This window comes from Acomys russatus, chromosome X (assembly GCF_903995435.1).
Source record: "Acomys russatus chromosome X, mAcoRus1.1, whole genome shotgun sequence".
Lineage (NCBI taxonomy): Eukaryota > Metazoa > Chordata > Mammalia > Rodentia > Muridae > Acomys > Acomys russatus.
This window is the reverse complement of record NC_067169.1, coordinates 50,551,690-50,569,778: the sequence shown is the minus strand read 5'-3', so window position 1 is coordinate 50,569,778 and position 18,089 is coordinate 50,551,690.

Sequence of the window (18,089 nt, the reverse complement as noted above, 5' to 3'; positions counted from 1 at the left end):
AACAAAGATAGAGATAGCCAGGCATGATGGCTCCTGGTCACAATCACAGCACTAAGGAAGCTAAGGCAAGAGGATTTCTGTGAGTTCAAGGCCAGCTTAGGCTACAGTGTGAGACTCTGTCTCCAACAAACAAAAGCATATGTATGATACAGGAGCTCAGTTTCCAAAATGGCTGAGGATTCCATCAAAAAAGCAGTGAAATATGCCAGTAAAGCCACAGATACTGGCTGCATAAGATCTCTTAACTTAAAGAAAGATAGAGTGAACATAAATGTATGCCTGAAAGAAAAACCTTCTAAGTCTACATAAGAACATGAGACCTGTGGTCTTTTCACTTAGAGATAATTTCATCTCCATTACTCCTTCCCTAACTCAGAGGCATGGTAGCCACAGATAGTTAGCAACTTCAACCAGTGTTGGGGATAACCTATTTTAAAGTTTCCTTAACAACCCCAAGACTGAAGTTCAGAAAATACTCTTTCATTGAAGTAGCAACTCCCTAGGAAAATCTTCAGTCCCGGGGTATTGCAGCTACTTGACTTAACTGAACTCAGCTCTGTGAAGAAAGTCTTATCCCCACGGTGCTAACATAAAAATATCATTCTTCTGGTAATGGTGCTGCTACCTAAGTCTGTGATTTCAGTTGCAGAAAACACGATCCTGGTCAAAGATTTAAAAGGAATGCCTTTTCAATTAGATGGCCACAGGGAACTTTGGGAAAGCTCAACATATTCTTAAGGATTTAGAAGGCTCTACACACATCCAAAGGGAGTCAGAAAAAAAGACCCATTCACTTAACTCTGGCTGGCCTTGGCAAGCAGAAAGTGAAAGCTAAGGTTGACTTGTAAATTACTTGTAATTTAAAAGCATGCCTTTATACACAGGTTCTCTTGACAAGCAGTCAAGGAACTTAAAGAAATCTGATTGATCATTGGATGACCATGAAATTATACTGACTGAAGCGTGATGTATAATTTGCTGGTTAATTTTCATCAACTTGACACAAATCTAGACATATCTGAGAAGGGAGGGAATCTCAGTTAGGGAGTTGCTTCCATCAGATTGGCCTGTGGGCATGCCTGTGGAGTATTTTCCTGTTTGCCAATTGATGTGAGTGGGCTGAGACCCTTGTGGGCAGTACCATCGCTGGGCAGATAGGCCTAGGCTATTTAAGAAAATTAGCTGAACCTGAGCCTGGGAGCAAGCAAGTAGGCAGCATTCCTCCATGATGTTTGCTTTAGTTCCTGCCTCCAGATTCCTCCCAATTTCCTGCCCTGACTTCCCTCCATGATGGACTGTACCCTGTAAGCCAAATAAATCCTTCCCTCCCTGAGTTGCTTGAGCTCATGGTGTTTGTCTTAGTCAGTGTTCTACTGCTGTGAAGATACACCATGACCATGACAATTCTTATTAAAGAAAGCACTTAATTGAGGCTTCCTTACATGTCAGGGGGTTGTTATATTTTCTTGTTTTGTTTTGTTTTGTTTATTTTTAATTTTAATTTAAATAATTTATTCAGATTACACTGCTATCCCCTCACTTGTATCTTCCTGTTCCCCTCTCTCTCCATCTTTCACCCTATTCCCCTCCCCTAGGCCTGTGACAGAAGGGGACCTCCTCCCCCACCATATGACCACATCTTATCAGGTCTCATCCTGGTAGCCTGCTTACCCTTCCTCTGAGTGCCACCAGGCCTCCCCACCAAGGGGACGTGATCTAATATGGGGCACCAGAATTCATGTCAGAGTTAGTCCCCGCTCTCCATGCAACTGTGGAAAATGCACTGTTCATTGGCTAGATCTGAATAGGGGGTCTAGGTTTACTGCTGCATTCCTCATCCTTGGTTGGTACAGTATTTTGTGCAGGCACCTCTGGGTCCAGATCCATCAGCCTTGATGGTCTTCTTGTATGGTTCATGGATCCTTCTTTTTCCCCATTCTCCCATACCTCTCTCACTTGAGTCCCAGTAAGAAATCCTAGCATCTGTCCCAATCCCCAGCTGAATGAAGACTCTCAGAGGACATCCATGCTGGGCTAGTGTCCAATTATAAGTGAGTATATACCATGTGTATCTTTCTGTATCTGGGTTACCTCACTCAGGATGATCATTTCTAGTTCCATCCATTTGCCTACAAATTTCAAGATTTCCTTATTTTTAATAGCTGAGTAGTATTCCATACTGTAAATGTACCACAGTTTCTTTATCCATTCTTCAACTGAGGGACATCTAGGTTGTTTCCAGATTCTGGCTATTATGAATAAGGCTGCTATGAACATAGTTGAGCAAATGTCCTTGTTGTGTGGTGGAGCATCTTTCCGGTATATTCCAAGAAGTGGAGTAGCTGGGTCTTGAGGTAGCTCTATTCCCAGTTTTCTGAGAAAGTGCCAGATTGATTTCCAAAGTGGTTGTACAAGTTTGCACTCCCACCAGTAATGAAGGAGTATTCCTCTTTCTCCACATCCTCACCAGCATGTGCTGCCACTTGAATTTTTGATCTTGGCCATTCTGATGGGTGTCAGATGGAATCTCAGAGTCATTTTGATTTGCATTTCCCTGATGACGAAGGAGGTTGTGCATTTCTTTAAGTGTTTCTCATCCATTCGATATTCCTTTGGTTAAGAATTCTGTTTAGCTCTGAACCCCATTTCTTAATTGGTTTATTTGGTTTGGTGGTGTTTAATTTCTTGAGTTCTTTATATATTTTGGATATTAGCCCTTTGTCAGATGTAGGGTTGGTGAAGACCTTTTCCCAGTCTGTAATGTTTGTTCTATTTTCATTGACTGGGACTAGCTTGGCTTTTGAAACTTCAAAGCCCACCAATAGCTATGTTATACTTCTTCCAGCCAGGCACACCTACTCCAACAAGGGCACACTTCCCCATCCTTCCCAAGTAGTGCCACTCCCTGATGACTAGGTATTCAAGTATATGAGCCTATGGGGGGCATTCTTGGTCAGACCACCACAGTATTTTATCACAGTAACAGGACTCAAACTAGAACATCTAGGGAATTAACAAAAGCTAAAAGGTCAGTGACTACAGAACACTGGGAATACAAAACCTACAGAATTGACACCAGAAGCTCATTGCGCAAAACAGCTAAAATGAAAACTTCGTCAATAATGATAAGCCTATCAGAGGGAAAACAAACTCAGAGGGCAGATCTGATAGCAGACTGGCTGCTATACATTATGTTACCAGTTTAATTTGTTCAAAAGATATCAGACACATAAAGAAACCTGAAAATAAGTCCTGAGCACAGGAGGAATATCACTCACTAGACAGAGAGTTTAAATCAAATAGAATAAATATAGTCAAAGGAAAATACAAACCAACTCTGAATGATAAAAGACCATAGAAGCATAATGTCTCATCAAACAAAGAATATCAATGAAGACACATAAATGACTTAAAAAAAAAAAAAGAAGAAGAAGAAGAACCAAACAGAGATTCTGGAGTGGAAAGTGAAAACAAATGAGTAATTCTCCAGAGGGTCTGAATAGCACATTCACATTAGTGGTTAGATTCTTTAGTCTGGGAAACAAAAAGAAAAAAGGGAAAAAAAACTTAACATAGCCCAAGAGATCTTCAGGACAGCATCAAATATGACAACATGTGCATAATGAAAGTCCTGGGAGTAGAGGAGAAAGAGAAATGATCAAAAAAGATTTCAAAAAAGAACTTTCCATCAATTTACATCTCCAAGAAACTCAGTGAATGCCAAGAAACTCAGAGATTCAAACAAAGATGTATAATAATCAAGTCATAAAAGATAAAAGAGATGTTTGTATGCATGTGAGAGTGTAGCAGTGAACACACACACACACACACACATGTATATGTGGGGGTGGTGGGTACACATACATGTGTACATGTGTGCATGTGAAGGCCAGAAGTTGATGTTGGGTAATTTCCCCAATTTCAATCCCATAAGCAAAACAGAAGTTTGTCAGAGGCAAGAGAGAAGTGACTTATCACTGACTTTCCCTCACAAAGAAAGGCAAAGGACAGTATAATAATATATTTAATGTGTTACAAGAAAAGGACCATAAACTAAATAAATCTATATCCAACAAAACTATATCTCAAAAATAAGAGATAAAGATATCCGCAGATAAACAAAGACTGAAAGAATTCGTTGCCAGCAGAAGTATGTTACAAGAAATTCTAAAAGGAGTCTTTCAAATTGAAAAGAAAGCAAATTAGATGGTAATGTGGATATATACATAGAAATAAAAAGCACTTGCAATTACATAGATAAATATAAAATGGTATAAAATACAATTTTATTCTTTTCTTTTTTCTTAAGTGAGTCAAAAGATGAAAGCAGTGAGACACAGTGACTCATGCCTACAGTCCTGTTACTTGGGAGGCCAAGGTAGATGGATTCTTTGAGGCCAGGGCTTTGAGACCAACCTGGCTAGATAGTGAGATCTTTTTTTTTTTTTTTTTTGGTTTTTGGTTTTTGGTTTTTTTCGAGACAGGGTTTCTCTGTGTAGCCTTGGCCATCCTGGACTCACTTTGTAGACCAGACTGGCCTTGAACTCACAGTGATCCGCCTGCCTCTGCCTCCTGAGTGCTGGGATTAGAGATCTCTTTTTTAAAAATGAATGTATGTGGGGCAAGAGAGATTGCTCTGTGGTTAAGATAACTGGCTGTTCTTCCCATGGGCCTGCGTTTAGTTCCCAGCACCCATAATGGTGGCTCACAACTGTTCACAACTCCAGTTCCAGAAATCTGATGTCTTCTTCTGACCTCCTCATCAGGGAATCAGGCACATGTGTGGTGCACATACATACATACAAAGATACATACATACATACAAGCAAATGATGAATACACACAAAAAATAAATCTTTGTAAAAATTGCCTAACCAAACAAACTTAATAATATACTGGAAAATATATACTTAATATGAAAAAAACTAGAGAAAGAACAGAAGGAAAAGCATATAGAAATAGTAAAATTAGCTGGACATAGAAGTGCATGCCTGTAATCCTAGTTAGTACTCAGGAGGCAAAAAAAAAAAAAAAGGAATTCTATGAATTTGAGGCCAGTATGAGTTATACAGTTAGTTCAAAGTCAGCTTGGTTTACAAAAAAAAGTCCTGTCAGAGAAAGAGAGAGCGAGAGAGAGAGAGAGAGAGAGAGAGAGAGAGAGAGAGAGAGAGAGAGAGAGAGAGAGAGAGAGAGAGAGAGAATATGAAAAAAACATGACAAGGTCAAGAGGTCAAGATTGGTAGCACACACCTTTAATCCCAGCACTCAGGGAGGCAGAGGTAGGTGGATTGCTGCGAGTTCAAGGCCAGCCTGGTCTACTAAGTGAGTCCAGGACAGCCAAGGCTACACAGAGAGTCCCTGTCTCAAAAACAAACAAAGAAAAGATATGACATGACATGAAAAATAGCAAAGGAGCACTCAGTGTGAATGGATTGTGTACCTTAACTGTAAGGCAGAATGAATCTCACACCAAGTGTAATAGACTACCTGTGCATTATCTCAGCACACTCCCCAACTTCTGTCCCATGAGTATGCTTGAGCTCTTATACTGTGGGAAGAAAGAAGGAAGATGGATCAATTCCAATTTTGAGTGAACCATGTGATGTTTAGCCTTTATTTCTAGAGAAGTCTAGATGGGAAGCTTCAAGGTAAGGGATGGGAAGTAAGAAAATGCCAGTCACAATGTCCTCATTTCTAGAATATTAGATCTACATTGAAGAATGTTGAGAATGCAGAATGATCCCACAATTCTATAAGTATTTTTGTCCCATCAAACTGCTCTTCTTGGTTTGTGTTAAGAATGAATAAGGTTTCTCTGTGGGCCGTAATGGGCACAAACTACAGAAAGACAAACCAGATTGAGAAGTGTACATCAAGTCCCACCCTAACCAAAAAAAGTGATTTTGCAATTGATGTCTCCTTGGAAAAGAGAAATCAGTTTTGTTTCCAATAGAGTGTAACTGGATATATCAACCACATTCCAGGGCAGGGCCCACACCCAGGAGTAGTTGGCCAACACAAAATGGACTCCATTCATGTTTGGGTTTTTTTTTGTGCACATTTATTTTGTTTGGGTATTTTTTGTTATTGGGGCTTATTGTCTGTTTTGATTTTTGTTTTCTAGTTTTGGTTGGTTCACTTGTTTCTTTTGTTGTTGTTTGGTTTTTTGTTTTTTATTTTTGTTTTTGAGATGGAAAACAAAGTTTGGTAGATAGGGAGGTGGGGAGGAGCTGAGAGAAGGACAAGAACGTGATCAAAATATAAATAAACAAAACAAAACAAAACAAAAAAAATTTTAATGTAAAAGAATAAACAGATTTTCTGTGAGCCTCCACAAAAGCATAAGCCTTTCACAAAGTTAGAAAAAGTTTGCATTGATCCCCATCTTGAATTACCACCAACTGGTTCTTTGTACATCATTGAAGTGACCATTTCCAAAGGTGTAGCAGGCATAGCCTGTGGCCAGAGGATGTACCCAGCTGAGGGAATAGCACAATGGATGTTTCTCAAAAAAAAATCATAGCTCATCCAGTGCTATAGGGGAGTATCCTCCAAGACTTTTTAATAAAGCTGCTTGCATACTGTCCAAGGCCCCATTGCCTGTTGCCATAAACTTAATGAAATTCTCCATAGTATCATATCAAGTTAGATTTTCCTAAGTGATATGAAGCTCTAGGGGTACTCTGTGTTTTTGAGGGAGCATGAATGAAACTATAACTAATTAGAAAGCAAGGGTATGGTCTGGGACAAGGGCTTCTTAGACATATGCTTTGTAGTGTGGCGGTAGGCTAGTGTGCAGACCAAGTGATATCCTTCTGTGGTCCAGTTCCTTGATTCCTCTGGTTTGCAGGTAGTTGGTGGTAGATAGCCTAATGTGTACTGGCAGGACTTTGAGAAACATCTTTGGAGATGAAATTGAGGTTCCTTCTTGACAAAACAGCAATATTTGACATAGATAAAAATCTAGAGCTAAGGATGAAATATACCACAATGGAGAGAACATCCACACTATGTGGCCATGTAGCCCTGTGGCCCTGTAGCCCTGTAGCCCTGTGGCCCTGTGGCCCTGTGGCCCTGTGGCCCTACCAGGGGTCAGGTTCCACATGGATCACAAGATATGTGTTTTATGCAGAAAGAGATCCAGTGATTTCAATGAGACTTCTGTGGCCTTTATGACCTTCTTCTGGGTTCATAAACTATATAGACATTGTTGCTTTATAGACAGTGGAAATCCTGAGAGTTAGTGTGGTGCCCAGAGAGATAGTGCTGAGTTTGAGCTAACACAGCGTAATAGAAATGATATTTGTGAGCTACCTCAAGCTGGGTAGCCATGGCCATCTAGTAGAGTACAATTCACTGAGTGTTTGGGAGCTATTCTGACAAGGGGTCAACCTTATCTTCACTGTCTAAGCATCTGTCAGATACCAAACTCTTACCATGTCACACATAGTGTCTCTAGGGCCAAAATATTTCAAAAATGAGGGTTTCACAAGCAAATGATCTGCAAATTCAAGCGTTCCATCTTTGAAGTCAGTAACTATCTAGTGTCTTCTGCATGTCTCAAGCGGTCTTGATGTAGAATATTATTTTTTGTAGTACTGGTAATTGAACCTAAGGAGAGAGCCAAGTATTGTACCACTGAGCTAAAGATGCAGTTCAGTGAATTTCTTATTCTCACCCTATGAAGTTTTTTCTTTGCTTGTTTGTTTATCATTGGTTTGTTTATTCATTTATGGTGTGTATGTGAGTGTGTGTGCATGTTTGTGTGTTTGTGTGTGTACAGGCCTCACACTTGTTACACACAGCCTGTGTGTAAATGGTCAGAGGAAAATCCTTAGAAGCCAATTCTCTTCTTCCACACAGTTCTTTCATCAAATCATGTCTTCAGGCTTAGCAGCAAGCACCTTTCCCCACGGTGCCATCCTGCCAGCTCCTGTAGAGCTTATGTTGATTGTAGTTTGCTTCCTACAAAAAATAAGTGCAAGAGTAAAAGTGTTGCCTCTGTGGGAAAGCCACCTTGGTTGTTTAGATCATAGAAAAACCATAAAAACAAGATAAGGGCCAAGCCTCTATAATCTAACCAAATAAAAATTATTCAAATGCCTTCCAGATGAGTTTGGAAGCTGATTGACAAGCTCAGCCTCAGGAAAAGAATTTGGTGCTTTCAATATATACAATTTAGTTAGTTCAGAGGTGAGGCAGAAACATCTTCGAGATCTCCCAGAGTGAAAGTCTTTGTAGAGGGATACTTGGTAAATAACTGAAGATGGTCAATGGCAAGAGCCACAAGGCAGCTTTGATCATTAAAATTGCCCAAAATATCTGCTTCATTTGATCCTTAATGAAGGATGTAATGGATTCCTTGAAAAAGCCAGTCAATGGCTAAGAAACAGCTATAGTAAAGTTCCAAGAACCAAAGCTTGATGGACATATAGAATCCTGGGGATGATTTATCTCTATGTGCCTCTTGTTTTCATCTGTAAAATGAAAATCTTAATAATAACTACTTCATTTCTCAGCACTCTCGTGAAAATTAAGTAGAATTAGGTAATGCTTAGGCTGGTGGCTGACACATAATGGGATGCCAATACTGGAAGGTATTGCTGTGTCCGCTATTAAATCATGCTGTTCAGGAGTGGTAAGGGCCAATAAACAAATGTCAAGGGTCCTAAAATCCAAAGAAGACACATGCAGTTATCAAAGCCAAAGAGTAAGTATAAAGTAAAGAAATACAAAGTCAAAGTAGAGAGATGGGTGGAACTGAAAGAGAGAAAATAAGAGCTAAAGTGCAAAGATCACCAATATTGGCTGCCAGGCGCATATTTTTATGAGTAATTCAAGTTGATTTCAAGGGACAGCATCCGCAAAGATAAATGAAAGGCTATTCTCTACTTGCCACCCTCTCGTGTTCCCAAATGTCTCTTAGGTCCAGTTTTATGAGTAACACTGAGTTGGCTTGGGTTAATGCCAAGAGTCTGGAGTTAATTAAAACAGAAAGTGGTTTCTTATATTTACTATGCTGAAGCCAAGTGATCCAGCCAAAGTTTGATTTTCCTACTCTTTCCAATTTTACAAAGATTTAAGATCAATGGGTAATGGGAAGGACAAGAGAAGCTGAAATCTTAAGGTGGCATGTGTATGTGTGCTGATTGATTACACTTTTTATCTCTGAGAAGAATTGTTGCCTATCCATCAAAATAGGTTAAGAAGTTCCTAGGAAACAAGTAAGCCTCAAAATTAGTGCTAAGAACAAAGAGTTTATTTCTTGCTAGCGTTATATGTCCAGTCCATGTTAGTTGAAGCTCTGAGCATAATAATTATCTGAATTCAAAATCAACAGTGCCTCTGTCTCAATCTGTTTTCTGTGACTGTCTCACTACGAAAGAAGAATAATACCTTGACTCAAAGTTTCAACCCAGAAGTGACCTGTGTCAATTCTGCTTCCTTTTTCATGAGCCACGGAGAATCACATGACCATACTTAGTATTAAAGGGTGTAGATACAAACCACTTGTGAAGAAAGAAAGCCAATGATGACAGTAAGTACAATTTATGATTACTATGCTGTCTTAGTGGTGATATTAAGGACCATTGCACATCAGAGTGTGGCTAATCCAAACATCATGGCCAACACAAGTCTACTGATTTTTGGTAATTCTAGCATCCTTGATAGGCTGTGCCTTTGATTTGTGTCCCAAATCATTAAAGACATATAAATTGTCTCATATGCCTGCCAAGATCAAGATCACTAAGAGTGCATGCAACAGTGTTATGAGCTTAGCTACAGAATGTTAAACAGGTTACAGAATCTATGGGAAACATCAGGAGTGAAGATTATCAAACACATAAACAACCACTCCAAATACAGCCACACTAACTTCTAGAATAGCATTTGCATATGAAGTGGGGTGCAGTGACACATGCTTATTGTTTCAGTATTCCGGAAACCTAGACAGGATAATTACAAGTTTGAGACTAGCTTGAACTACATAGTGAGTTCAAGGCCAGATTGGGCTACATAGCAAGACATGTCTTTAAAAAAATAGTAAAAAACATAAAAGAAGCCAGACATTGTGGGCATGCTTTTAATCCTAAAACTTAGAAACAGAGCCAAGAAGATATTAAGTGTGAAAATGGCCTGGATTACCTAGTCAAACTCTCTACAAAAAAGGGGAGAATTACACAGAAGACTGAGCCACCTTATGATGTAACTTTAGTATATCTTAACGCTTATAGTTTGGAAGCAAACCTTATGGTACTTCTTTAGGAGAGGGTAAAATATTGGCCATACCATGTGCATAGTCAGCAAACCTCCCACTAGTAGTGTTTATAACCTGTTGTAATGGGTTCTTGAGGAAAAAATGAAAAAGCACAAATTCCTACTGAAGTGATCAGCTCTTTCCAGAGGTGCAGGGATGGTTCAACATATGCAAATCAATAAAAGTAGTTCTATCACATAAATGGACTCAAGGATAGAAATTACATGATCATCTCATTAGATATAGAAAAGTCTTTCAATGTGCAGCTATATTGTCTCAGATATTCATACAATTATACATTTTAAGGTGATTATTCCAAGATTTTCCAATTTTTTATATGGTAACAATGAAAGTTATTCCTAATTTGTTTTGTCAGTGAGCTAAAAATTATCTTAAATAAAGAATTTTGGTTTTGTGCTTGGATATAGAGTGATTTTATAATAAGTATAAGTAATTATAAAAAAAGAAAAAAGAAAAGGCTTTCAATAAAAACCAAAATTATTTCATGATAAAAGCCCTGAAAAATTATGAATGGCAAGAATATATATCAACCCAATAATGGTTTTATGTAACAAACTTATAGCTAACATACTAAATGGAAGAAAACTAAAATAATTTCCATTAAAATAAATAAAAAACAATGGTTTACACTGTATAAACACTTATTCAATTTAATATTTAAAGTATGTGACAATATAAGTAGGAAAGAAAAAAAATCAAGCTATCTTTATTTGCCAATGATAGAATTCTACACATAAGAGATCTTAAAGACACAACCAGAAAACTCTTAGAGTTGATAAACACTTTTGTAGAGTGGCAGGATAGAGAATTAATATAAAAAATCAGCAGTCATCCTATTTACCAATAGTCAACATGCTGAGAAAAAAATCAGAAAAAAAATCCCACTCAGAATTGCCTTTTTTCTCAAACAATGGGAACATCACCAAGGTAAGCATGCCACTATTGCTCACTAATTGGACTTGAGACCCACTCAACAACAAGCACCATGCCTGGTACTAGAAACCTAGCTAAATGTGTGGCACTTGTGAAGTCATGGATCTTGGAGGAGAACGGACAGCTTCTACTTTACTAAACCAGCATAATTCCTAAATGCATTCTAAATATTACCCTTATACTCACAATGGATAAGAATCAGAATGGACAAGAAATCATATGGTGCTCTGCCCCCATTGACACAGCTACACCACAATTTCTACACCTTAGTCTCTGAGACCATTGCATAAGAAGGGGCAGAAAGATCAAAGGAGCCAAAAGAACAGACAACTTGCTGTTAGATTGCACTTCAGAAAGGCAACATTCATGAAATCTCACCAACATGGCTGCTTAACCCTAATGGACACGCTAACATGGAAGAGGGAAATTTCATGGGGCCTCAATCCTAGATAAATAACTATGGTCAACTGGGACATGCTGAGGGTGGGAGAAATTTTGAAATTTTGTTCCCAACATATGAGATCACGATTGGTGATCTGATACCAAATGATCAGTCCTGAGATCATATATAAACAGGTAACATTCTACATTCTAAACAGGTTGTATGTATGTATTTAGGTGTGTATGTATATGTATATATATACATGTAAAATAAATGTGCATATATGACATGAAAGTAGATGTAAAACTAGGAGAGCAGTGGCACTAAAGGAAGGAGGAAGGAGAAAGGAAAGGGAGGTCATTAGGAAATGAGAATGTAATTGAAATACATTACATAAATGCATGAAAATGGGTTTATGTCACCCAATCTAATAAAGTAAGAAGTTTCCATTCCAATGCTCTTCTTCACAGAAATAAAAAGAATATTAAAATTCATATGAAAGTACAAAAGATGCCAAATGACAATAACAATAATAACAATAATACCTGAGCTCAATTTAGATTGTGCTACAGAGTCATAGCAACAAAAATAGCACGATATTGTCACAAAAAATACATAAATTGATGGAACAGAGAACCCATATATAAACCCACACAACTACAGGCATATGATTTATTTACAAAGATGCCAAAAATACACAATGAAAAAAGATAGCTCCTTCAACAATTGATACTAAGAAAACCGGATACCCTTATATGGAAAAATGAAACTAGATCTCTATCTCTTGCTCTGTACACCAATTCCAGGGCCAGTAAAATAGCTCTGAGTGTGAAGATACTTGCACTCAAGCCTGATGACCCAAGTTCAACACCTGGGACCAGGACTCGGGTATAATGCTGAAAGAAGAGAAGTGACTCCTCCAATTGTACTATGGCATCTCCATATGTGCCATGGTATCCACACACAGAGAAGGGGGTAATAAATAAATGAATGACTGAAAGTTAAAATTAAATCAACTCCAAATGGGTCAAAGAATGTTAATGCAATACATGAAACTTTGTATATGTTAAAGGGAAAAGAACTTAAGATATAGACATAGGCAAGGACTTTCTGAATAAAATTGCATTCATTTAGTAAATAATTCTAACATTTGAAAAGTGAGACCTCATGAAATTACAAAAAGGCTTCCTCACACAAAACGATACAGTTAATAAAATGAAGAGACAACGTACAAAATAGCAGACAATTATTTGCTATCTATATCCCTGACCTGGAATTAATATCTAGAATATATATTGAAATAAAGAAATTAATCAGCCCACTAAGTAATTAGATAATGAAGTAAATAGCTCTCAAAAAATTAAATACAAATAGCCAGGAAACATGAAAATACATTCAATCTCACTAGCCATCAGATAAATTCAAGTCAAAACTACATTGAGATTCCACCCCACCCAAGTCAGAAGATGGTCATTATGTCTTGTGTTCCATGGTCTTGCTGAGAACTTGTGTAATTTGGTATAACACACTTAGTAAACAGTTTTAGACAGGATTAGCTGGGCTCTTACACATGAAGCTGTCTCATATATTAGAAATATGATCAAGTGGGTCACTAGTGAATGTGACCAGCATGTATACTGGAAACCAATCAGTGTTTTATGCATGACTAGAACTATTACTCTGAGCCCTTCGTGTAACCAAAAGGGATACATGGGCTTGGACAAGTCTACAATCTACCACCCAAAGCCAAACATTCATATTGAGAGAAACGTCATTCACTCTGTGCCATCAGAGAGTTGGGTGCTTGAGCTTGTTGCCCTTCCTCTGTCCAACTTTCATGCTTACATCTTTTTCATATTCAAGATTATCCAGTGTATAGTATCTTCCACAGTACCATATAGTTCTACCCACAGGGATCCACTGCAGTAGGACCTAACTGGCATTTTGCTGCAGACGTGTCATATTGTGCATGGACAGTCCAGTGGTTAATCTTCATTGTCAGCTTGAGCAGATTTAGTATCACATAGAAACTTGGCTCTGAATGTGTCTGTGAGAGTGTTTTTAAAGAGGTTTAGCTGAGGAGAGAAGCCCAACCATGCACCTTAGTATAACCATCCCTGTTGGTGTTGGTGTTCATGGACTGTTATGCCTGAGCAGTAAAAAAGAAACAAGGGAAGAAAGGAAATGGGCCACCAGCATTTGTCTCTCTGCTTGCTGCGTGCAGGTGATCTTATCAGCTTCCTCACCCTCCTGTCGATACACCTACAGCCCCTCCCATTGCCATGCCTTCCTTGCTAGGGTAGACTACAGCCTCTCTCACAAGCCAAAGTAAAATGGAAGGAAGTCCTTGAGTTGCATTTGTCAGATGCTTTGTCATAGCAAAAGGGAAAGTAACTAATATAGATACCCTCAGTGGGTTCCTCAAGCAGAGAGCTAAGAGCTCAGGCTCTGAATCAATGCATTTAAACTTGAACTCAATCACTTTCTAGCTGGTAATCTTGGACAAATCAATTATGTTTTCTGAGTTTTCTTGGGCTAAGCAGTCAGCCCCGAAAATATACAAGTAACATTATATGGATTCAATGAACTGCATTCAAAAAATAATTAGTGGGGAAAAAAAGAGGCCATGAATTTGAAGAAGAGTGGGAAGAATCTATAGAGAGTTTGGAGGGAGGAGCTGGAAGAAAGAAATATTATAATTAAATTATAATCTCAAAAATTAAAAAAATAAAGTGGAAAGAAAACAGCAGCAAAAAGGAGCCTTTCAGGATGGCTATGGTTTTTAACAGAGATTTCACATGTATGTGTGTGTGTGTGTGTGTGTGTGTGTGTGTGTGTGTGTGTGTGTGTGTGAAGCACTTAGCATAATGTCTGCTACACAGTAACTGTTCAATAAGTACTAACCATTACATTACCACCACCACCATCATCATCATCACCACCATTATTATCCATCATCATCTTGTTCAACATCATTATCCAGAATTCTGTGCAAAGCCTATTACAACTCCCCCAGAGGCCCTGACCTAGGCTGACTTTCGATAAATTGCTGACTTTTGTAGTCACTCATTTCCTGTGTTCGCTGCTGTAGGGCAGTGACTTGCATTTTGATCTACTATTGTCAGCACTTAATGCAGGCCTCTCAAGCAGCTGGATAACCCACTCTGCCAGTAGTTGAAATGCTGGCCAAATATGTGGCTTCTAGAGAGATATTCTTGGAGCATGAACTCAGGAAGCTTCCTCTCCCCAGGACTGGGAGGTAGAGAGTCATCTTTCTCATTTCCAGGACCTGAATCTGTATGAACAGAGGAAAGCCTGTACCAGGGCCAAAGGAATTTATGCTACCACTATTGACAAAAATCTCTTGAGAAATGGGGTTACTTTTACCCCAGAGACAGCCAAAACGCACATATCATAACTGTACAAGACTGATCCCACAACTTTGCATCCTCTTTCTACCAGAGAAACTCAGAGCATCCTGGATTTTCTAGGAGCTGAAAGTTTTGGCAGACATACATCTTCCTCTGTAACCCTGAAAGATGTGGATGAGCAGAGAAGCATTGGCTAGCATCTCATCCTGCCTGACAAGATTCCTGGTGTCAACCACCCCCATATCCACCTTGAACTCAAACCAAAGAGTTAGGTCTAGCCTCTGACATCCTGGATGATTTGTAGCCTGTGTCCTAACCTACTTTCATCTTGCAGTATGCATGGCTTGCCATCCTCTCATTGATTCTCTTGACATTAGCAGTGTGATGTGTTGGGCATCCTTCTCCCACACCCACACATGTTATCTTACAATCTAGTTCTGTCTCTCAACACACTCTTACATTCTATCTCACTCTTCCAGCTTGTTCTTTCCTTTTCCTCCTTGGCTATACAGCTAGGGACCTCTGTGGACACAGTGCTCTTGGCTGGTCTATCAGCCCAGTTTAGGCTTTCAGAAGCCTTGAGATCTTAGTGGGCTTATAGCAGGCTAACTAGTAGGCAGGACCCTGGATCAACTCATCACTTATTGTATGTCAGCCATCCTGGCAGTGCCATTAGTTTTGAGATGTCATGGACAATACTCTGCAGGCACACCAGAGTTAGGAGTGGAAATACACTCAGGCAACAAATATTTGTACACCTCAGCCCCAGGGGTTTGGATGACTTACAGAGTAACCATCCCTGTCCATCCCATCCCAGGGTGGACTCTCCAAGACCATCATCTTTTCTGAAAGCATCCGGATGGTGCTGACAAAGGGACTGTGGTCTTAGAGCAGATGCTCTCTTAGAACTTTGTAATTACAAGGTTTCCTGGGTTTGTGGACTGCTGTTACCTTCGTATCAACATCATCCCAGCCTGTTTCCATCTCTGGTGTTCCTCGTGGACCTACCCACCACCATCTGTCTGTTGAACCACTGAAGGATCCCTGCCAATCTCCTCAGTGCCACCAATGAGTACCTATAATCTGCTCTTCGTAAATTGCCCGTGTGTGTGTTTAATATACATCACATCACACCACTCTAATGTATGAATCCCTTCAACATATTGTGGTAATATTTTAAAGCACAGACTCATTTCTGGGGGAGTATAATAAAGTATTTATAGATTAAAGGATATGCTGAGTTATGTCTAATACTTTAATGTGTATGAGGACAGTAGAGGATATATTTGAAATGAGATTATGTGTTAATTGTTGAAGCTTCATGACTGATGCATAAATGTTCATCATATGGTTCCCTCTAATTTGTTATATTCTTGGAAATTAAGTCCAGAAATGGAGCCTCGTGGTAGAGCATTTGTTTAGAAATATACATATAAAGAGAGACAGACAGAGATACACAGAAACAAGGAAAGACATACAGAGAGACACATATTCACACACACATGAGAGAGAGAAAGAGAGAGAGAGAGAGAGGAGAAGGAGGAGGAGGAGAAGGAGGATGAGGAGGAGGAAGAGAAAGGGCAAGAGAGAGGAGTAGTTCCAATAGGCCTGTAATCCCAGCATTCAAGATATTGATGTGGGAGCATCGGGAGTTCAATACCAGCATGAGCTAGATTGTGGTACCCTTTCTCAAAAAAGAAAAGAAAAATAAGAGGCAAAATTAGCTCAATTAAACGCCAATTTTAACAAAACAACAAAAGCCAAAATGTAATAGCAAAAAAAAAAAAAAATTAAAAAGATAGGGCATTCTGATAAAAATCAACTCCATTTGCCTTCAACCACATGGATCTTCTTGCTTTGCCTTAAACACATCAAAATCTATCTCATAGACTGTTCCCTTTGTTGGAAATGCCTATTATCATATGCACATTTCTCTTTTGTTTATTCAGTGTCTTAGATACAAGTGCGTTTGCAGAGAGGCTATATCTGATCTCTTCTTACTATGTACAGTCAGGTATACAGATACACCATTTATGGCCCCTAGAGATAGATACACACACATCACTAGCCTTATCTGACCATCCTAGATAAAGTAGTCTTAGCTACTCACCCTTATCACTGTAATGCTTTCTTCTGAACCTAGCATTATTTGTAAGTTTTATTTGTTGTTGTTTTGTTTATTATCTGCTTTTCTTGCTAGAATATAAGCTCCCCAAGGAAGAGACTAGAAGCAAGTGCTTTATATGCAACAGATGCCTGGTGGGTATTGGTTAAAGAAAGGAACAAATAACCCTCAGGGTAAGTTTGTTTAATGTAGTTTGGAAAGACTAGTGTTTCTACGTACTATAGCCAAGGTAGAGGAAGTGGGTACCTTCCATACTAGGCAGTATGCAGTCTCGCTTTGGATCCCTCACCAATACATTCTACTTGCTTTCTATTCAGAGTGATGACAGTGAGGTATAGAACACTGCATGGCACATAGTCAGTGCTCAGTAAAGATTATCTGTCATTATCTGAATTAGAAAACACCTTAATTTTGAGTTTGTTTCTTTATACCATGTTTCATTCCAGAAATCCTGCAACAGTTAGTTTTGCAGCAGTTTGGAACCAGTTTTTGACATTAAGGTAGTCATATAAAGGCATCAAGTTACTGACATCACACTAACATGCATGACTTTAAACTAGATGCTTAGCATGTCCAATCAGCAAATCCTTGCTGTCTGCATGCCTACCTTTCATATCAGTTGAGTAGAGAAAATTGCTTTTCATTCCACAGTAAACCAAAAAATGTCAAGATAAAATTTAAAAACACATGTGTATTTGAATAAAACTATGTGAAGAGATCAAAATTACTTCATAAATCACAAAGGTTTTAGTGTGAATACAGAAGAAAATTAATACCTAAAATAAAATGACATGGGAAAATTGAGAATTCAAACGGACAGAAAGTGAAATGGCAGACAATACTACAAAAAGAAAGTGGGCATTGTTATTAGCCAATGAAATAGCATTAAGAGGATGAAGAAGAAAATTTCATATTAATTAAAGGAACAGTTCATCAGTTAGATGTTATACAAGGAGAAAACCATATGCATCTAAGGAGGTTGTTTCAAAATATATAAAA